Source organism: Solanum verrucosum, unplaced genomic scaffold (genome assembly GCF_900185275.1).
Source record: "Solanum verrucosum unplaced genomic scaffold, falcon-dt-bn FXZP01000048.1, whole genome shotgun sequence".
NCBI classification, from domain to species: Eukaryota; Viridiplantae; Streptophyta; class Magnoliopsida; order Solanales; family Solanaceae; genus Solanum; species Solanum verrucosum.
This window is the reverse complement of record NW_026020157.1, coordinates 329,890-337,500: the sequence shown is the minus strand read 5'-3', so window position 1 is coordinate 337,500 and position 7,611 is coordinate 329,890.

The following is a 7,611-nucleotide window of genomic DNA, read 5'->3' as shown; positions in this document are numbered from 1 at the left end:
ATTACATGAAATAAAAATACCGACCTCCGGATGTCGCTTTAATTAATAGTAATTAGATGAAATAAAAATACCGACCTCATGAGGTCGGTATTTTAATTACATACTACCGACATTCGAAAGTCGGAATTATAAAATATTTAATTGAGAAAAAATTCCGACCTCCTGAGGTCGGAATTTTTAATGAATTACAATAAAAACCGACCTTTTGATGTCGGTATTATTTTCTCAATTAAATATAAAATATACCGACCTCATGAGGTCGTTATTTTTATTGTGATTCATTTTTTCCGGGAAAAAATTCGACCTCCGGAGGTCGGAATTTGGTTTTCCCTCTTTATTTTGCATAAAACCGACTACTTGTAAATACCGACCTCCATTTGAGGTCGGAAATTTTTAGGTCGGTATTCACTGTTTTTTTAGTAGTGTGTAGAGGGAGCTACTTGGGAAGCAGAAGCAGCAATGAAGGTGAGTTATCTTCATATGTTTCCATCCAATTCCATTTAAGCCTGAGGTAATAGTTCCTCTCTAGTCACTCGGTTTACTCTTTCGTAATTTCAATCTCATTATCTTGTTCCTTCAGTTGTTCTTGCATTTTCAACATATTTGCATGTTCTTGGAACTAATTTCAGTTAGATATAGGTTCTTGTAATTAGTGGTAGGGATTGCAACTCCTTCCTCCATACCCAACTAGTTTAGAATTCATTCAAAGACGAATGTTCCCAAGGGGAAGATATTGTAACACCTCAGAAATCAGACATGAACCTTGCAGTAGAAAACAATAGAATTTGGTGAATCATGGCAGGTTTCACAGACTGTGAATCAAACCACGGTCCGTCGACCTACCCGTGGTTCATGCCTGTAACAATCTGGAAACTACTAGGCTAAACTAGAGCGTAACATGAGGGTTAGAGTCATAAAATTACTTCCCCGTACCTAAAAATATAGGGTTCCATGTTAGAACGTCAAGGTACGACCCCAAAGGACCAACCAGGGGTCCTTGAGGAGGACCTTTAGAAAGTGTCGGGCAGTGACCCATGGATAGGACCCACACCTCGTAGGTCAGCCCATGCCTTGTGGATGAGCGGCCATAGGTCAAGCCCTTAAAATAACCTCTCAGAACCTTGACCCACGGTTCACCTGCACGCCATGTGGGTCCATCCACGGACAGTGGTTATGGGGTCAATGGGTGAGGCCTGAAACTGCCTTTTGGCATTTACACTTAGGGGCATTTTGGGGATTCCCAATTTTAATTAGTTTTAAGTGGAATCATTTTTCACTAAATTTGACTAACTATATAAGGTTTTTAAGTCACCAAATTAAGTCATCCAAGCCATTATTCTAAAAATCCCAAAAAAACTCATCCTTTCAAAAAACAATTCTCTCTCTAAGACTCCAAGGAAGGAGAAGAAGGAAGTTGGATCTAAGGTTTGAAGGAGCAAGGTTTTCTACTCAAATTATTTGGAGATTCATAGCTAAGGTATGGTAGTACTTCATCCATGGATAGTGTTCATCCATGGAGTCCCTCCAAACTCAATTTCTAAGATAGTAATTCCCTAAAAGCTAGGGTTTTAAACCAAGTTATGGATCCTTTCAAAAACAATTCTAATTCTTTAATTATTTTATATTATGATTGAATTGGTGATTTATTATGGATTTATGTTGAAATCTCCCAAGAATCCATGAAATCTCCATATTCCCAATTAATGACCTTGTGATGTAGGTGAATTGATGAAAGAAGGATATTAAGAGGTTATGCTTATAGTAATTAAGTTAAATGAATTATGATTATATCCATGTTTAATGTATTAATTCTGAATGTGTTGTTTGAATTTGAACTGTGGTCCTTGAAGGGAAAGTATGAGAATTATGCATGATTATGAGATTTATGTATATGCTTTAAGAACACTTTGAGAGTTAAGTGTCCATGATTATGATGATGTTGTTGTGTTGATTGAAAGGCTATTCTCATGAACACATAATGAACATAATGTGAAAGGTTTTCTCGCATAATGGAGATTCTAGGTTGTAAGAAAATTCTCACATAATTGAATCTAATGTTATTTGTAGACATGGATGGCGAAAGGTTATTCTCACGCATGATCTAATGAACTATACTAATGAAACAAGTTATGACTTAATAAGTATTCTGTGGTATAAATGCTTAGCACCGAGTGGATATTGTCTATGAGAGAAAGCTCTACCGTGAGAAAGGTCGGGTTTGTAGAAGCAATCTCTTGAGATGGAAGCTCCCTCGCTAGAAAAGGCGGGTTTCTAGTAACAATCTCCTTATCCAATAAACTACGTGCCCTACTAGGATATTTAGCTAGTCGATCCACCTAAAGCTTAAAAATGATGGTGTTACCTTAGGCAAGTAGGACAACCCTTTTCGGTGAGGTTAACACCTGATTCCGGGTTAAGCTCACATGGTCTATGTCGGTTAAGGCTTATTCCCACTATGAACAAAAGTATGAATTATGAACTATGGTTATTTAAGAAGCTATACTTAGCATAGGTGGAATTATGGGATCTTATTCATGCATTGCACAAGAATGTTTTGAGGGTACTTATGGTATGTTTCTCTTACGATGTGATAACCTATGTAATGAATATGCTTATGACTTATGCTTTTCCATTATCCTCAAAATGATGATTAACTTAGTAAATTGAATGCATTAAACTAAAATGTCCTTTGTAGCATGTTTTCAATGTTTTTATGCATGGCTATCATAGTTAGTGCATTTTTGTACTAACCCATATATTCCTACATTTTTCCCAAGTGTAGGGTCCGGTTCTGAAGGTGGTCATCATTGTGGCTAAACTTGTATTTGATCATTTCTCCAAGCTTGTTGGTGAGTCCTCATGATCCGAGGATGGATATTATCAGTGTAGTTTCATTCTCGTATTTCCTTTCCGAACTATGTTGTATGGGTTGTGTCCCTTTTTGATTCAAGGATTGTAATAAATGGCTCTATTAAGACAAGTCTAGACTTCCGCTATGCTTTTACGAAAAACTTTTTAAGACTTTAAATGTGTTTTAGTCTTTATTGTTCTACGCTTATGTTATGATAGGCTAAGTGGCTTACATGGTGCCTTACGGTGTTCTATGTGCCTTGTTACATCTCAGGGGTACCCCTGGGTCATGACAAACTTTGTAATCTGAGCACAACGTATAGAATTATTATAGGATGATGTCTCATAAGCCACATCCAGTAGAGTCTTGTTCATAAGTGTGAAGCGCGTCACATTTATGAATAAAAGGCTATAAGATGTTTAGGAAATTTCACTTCTTTCATTACTCTTAAGTCGTGCCTTAGAGTTTAACTCTATAAAGTCCCACTCCTAATCCTTCTCTTGTGTCTTCAGGATATGAATACACGAAGGGCTAATGAAAGAAGAATAGAGGGTGACAATGTTAATGAAGAAGCTCCTCATGTTAATCAAGCTCCGATTAATCCTTCGGCTATGTCAGATGTGGAGGTTAGGTTGGCTTTTAAAATATTCGCCCAAGCTATGACGAATCAAGCTCAATCTATGACTACTCAAGCTCAAGCTGTTACGGCTCAGGCCAATAGAGATATTGTGACTACTGTGAATTCTAATGTGAATTCAGCAGCTTCAAAGGGTAGGGATTTCGCAAGAATGAGCCCTCCCAAATTTCATGTCCCCAAAGTGGAAGAGGATCCTCAAAGGTTTATTGACGAGGTTTATGAAGTACTTGGTATTATAGGCGTGTCTTTGGAGGAGAAGGAAGAGTTAGCCGCCTACCAACTAAAAGATGTGGCTCAAGTTTGGTATGAGTAGTGGAAGGGTGAAGGACCCATAGGAGCGGGCCTGGTAGAATGAGAACCGTTTAAATTGGTGTTTCTTGATAGATTATTTCCCCTAAAGTTGAGGGAAGCAAATATGCAAGAGTTCATTAACCTTCATCAAGGAGGTATGAGTGTGAAAGAGAATGCTCTAAAGTTGACCCAATTATCCAAGTATGCACCAACTATGGTGGCGGACTCAAGGGCCAAGATGAATAAATTTGTGACGGGAGTGTCCGACATGGTAGTTAAATAATGTCGTATGGAAATGCTTATCCCGAATTTTGATATTTCACGTCTCATGGTGCATGCCCAACAAATAGAGGAAGACAAACTCAAGAACAAGAATAGGGAGGTGAAAAGAGCTAGAATCGGTGATAGGAATTTCTCCAATGCTAGATCCAAGGGACAAGGTCAACAAAATTTCTCCAACCAAGGTTCCTCAAATTCTTCCCCAAGGGTCAATAAGGATAGGGTGTCTAACCCTAATCCTCAAGGAAGTGATAGTGGTGGCTCTTATGTGAGTAGGAATAATTGTGCAAAATGTGGGAAGAATCATGATAGTAAGTGCCTAGCCAGTACTGATATTTATTTTGGTTATGGCAAGGGTGGTTCTCAATTGAGGAATTGCCCAATACTTTCGGCTAAGGGAAAAGAAGGCAAGCAAGCTCCTCCTAGCGGTTCAAACTACAATGCTCCAAAGCAAAACCGTTTTAATACTCTTTGATCCTGAGGTGAACAAGAGAGCTACCCGGATGTGGTGACCGGTATGTTAAAAATATTTCTTATTGATGTGTATGCTTTATTAGACCTCGGTGCTACTTTGTCCTTTGTCACACCTTATGTGTCTATGAAGTTTGATATGCTCCTCGAAGTGTTATTAGAACCTTCTTCGGTTTCTACCCCAATTGGTGACTCGGTGGTGGCTAAGAGAGTTTATAGAAGTTGTCCCGTTTCCTTATCCCATAGAGTTACTTTGGTGTATTTGGTAGAAATGTTAGACTTCTATGTAAATTTGGGTATGGATTGGTTGCATGCATGTTATGCCTCTATTGATTGTAGGACTCAGGCGGTTAAATTCCAATTTCCAAATGAGCCTATCTTAGAGTGGAAAGGGGCAAATTCTATGCCTAGACGTCAATTTGTCTCTTGTCTTAAATCTTGGAAGATGATCTTTAAAGGGTGTATTTACCATCTTGTAAGGGTGAAGGATATTGAATCAGAAACCCCTTCTCTAGAGTCGGTTCTGGTAGTGAATGAGTTCCCGTAAGTTCTTCACGAAGATTTACCCGATATTTCTCCCGAGCGTGAAATAGATTTTGGTATTGACTTTCTTTTGAATACGCAACCTATCTCTATTCCTCCTTATAGAATGGCTTCGACCGAGTTTAAAGAGTTGAAAGAGCAACTAAAGGATTTATTACATAAGGGATTCATTCAACTGATTATCTCTCCATGGGGTGCTCCGGTGTTGTTTGTTAGAAAGAAAGATGGGTCTCTTAGAATGTGCATCGATTATCGCCAATTGAATAAAGTGACCATCAAGAATAAATATCCCCTTCTGAGAATTGATGATTGTTTGACCAACTTCAAGAGGCTATCTATTTCTCTAAGATTCATCTCGTTCGGGTTATCACCAATTGAGGGTCAGAAGGGATGATATTCCAAATATGGCCTTTAGAGCCCGGTATGGTCACTATGAGTTTGTGGTAATGTCATTTGGGTTGACTAATGCTCTGGCGACGTTTATGGATTTGATGAATAGAGTGTTTAAGAAATACCTAGACATGTTTGTGATTGTGTTTATCGATGATATCTTGATCTACTCAAGGAGTGAGAATGAACATGTTGACCATTTTTTAATTATATTGCAAGTTCTTAAGGACCAACAACATTTTGGAAAGTTTAACATGTGTGACTTTTGGTTAAGGTTCGTAGCTTTCCTTGGTCATATTGTGTCAAGTAAGGGTATTGAGGTAGATCCTGTGAAGACAGATGCGGTCAAGAGTTGGCCTAGACCTCTAACTCCTTCCGACATTAAAAGTTTTTTGGGTTTTGCCGGTTACTATAGGAGGTTTGTTGAGGGCTTTCCCTCCATTCTTCTCTGTTGATGGCTTTGACTCAAAAGAAATCTAAGTTTGTGTGGTTGAAAACTTGTGAGAAAAGTTTGTAAGAGTTGAAAGATAGACTTGCTTGCACTCCGGTGTTGACCTTATGATTTCATGTATCAGGACACTTCATCCAATACAAAGAGCCAATGATCGTGAGTAGTATTATAACCCAATTACTAAGTTGGGGTTGAGTCCCAAGGGAGTGGTTTGTAATTGAGAATCAATAGACAAGTAAGATTATGCTCTAGTCAATCATAGCTAAAAACATTTACGAATAAAAGCATGGCTTAAATTGTAGGTGACACAAGTGTCAAATATCAAGGGGGTTTGTTTGTATTATCAACAAAAAACAACAAATAACACGAAAATAACAAATATGGAGACGGGATTCTTGTGATGTGATAGGATTATGAGCTATGATAGACAACCGGGTAATTTCAATTAATAGCAAACATATGTGAATCGGTGAATAATCTAGACTTTAGTGGGATAAACTTTTTCTCGAACAATTTACCTCAAATTAAATTGATTCTCTCAAACACCAATAAGCAACAATTAAGAACAGCCTTCGCTTTAGTCCATTCACTCTCTCGAGCTGAATGTGTGGAAAGGGTTTAGGGTTCACTCTCTCAAGCTGAACACATGACAACCCCATACCCACAAACCATCGATTCAGTAATTTTGGTTTTAAAACCTCTATCTCGAGCAAGCCAAAAACACGAAGTTAAGATTGTATTCGCAACTATAACCCATTAAATTAAACCACAATTAAAGAACGAAAATACCTTCAAACTATCAATTAACAATACCCAACAATTATATCAACCCATAATCACACCCCAAGAATTAGGGTTTTAGCTACACATCATAAAAAGGTAAAAATCGTTACCAAGTGGTGTTTCCATCAACTGGGTAGGATTGATATAATGTTTCCAAAGGTCTAAGATGAAGAATCTTCAACACCCACTTCAAATTTTTCTGAAATGGAAATCTTCAAATCTTTAAATCTTCAAAACTAAGGAAATATTTTCTCCAAAAACTCAGTTTTAAACTCTCAACATGAAAACTGAATGTTAGATTGTAAAACTTGCATACTAAGCTAAAAATTTAAACAAGTATTTATATTTGTCAAAAAGTGTGCTGCGAAGGTCCAGTCGTTGCAGTTAGTCGGGATCGCTGATCCACTCGGCAATCCGCCCTTTAGTCAATTTCATCGCCTTTTTGCTTTGGCCTTCAGCATCTTCAAGCTCTGTAACTTTGGACAATATGGCACTGCATCGCGGAACCATTCGATGACTCACCGACTGCTCCTTTTGATCGCCTAGTTGATTTTCTCCTTCAGAGATTGGCACACTGGAACATTAGGCGAGGCCAAGGCGGTTCAGCGATTCACCCAATGGATTAGGAGATCCTTAGGCCTTGTTTTCTTCCTCTTTTCAGCTGCCTTGTTCCTTTTTGCTCATTATTGTCCATGCTTTGTTCCTCAGTACAAATACCTAATATTCAATGATTTACATCAGTTATTGGCACAAATTATGCATTTGAGGACACTAAATCTATTTAAATAAAGTCCTAAATGAGTCCAAATTGTGGACTCATCAACACCCCCAACTTAAACTTTTGGTTGTCCTCAAGTAAAACACAAGTTCTGCAGTTCAAAAAATATGTCTCAAACAGTGCTACACAAGACTCAA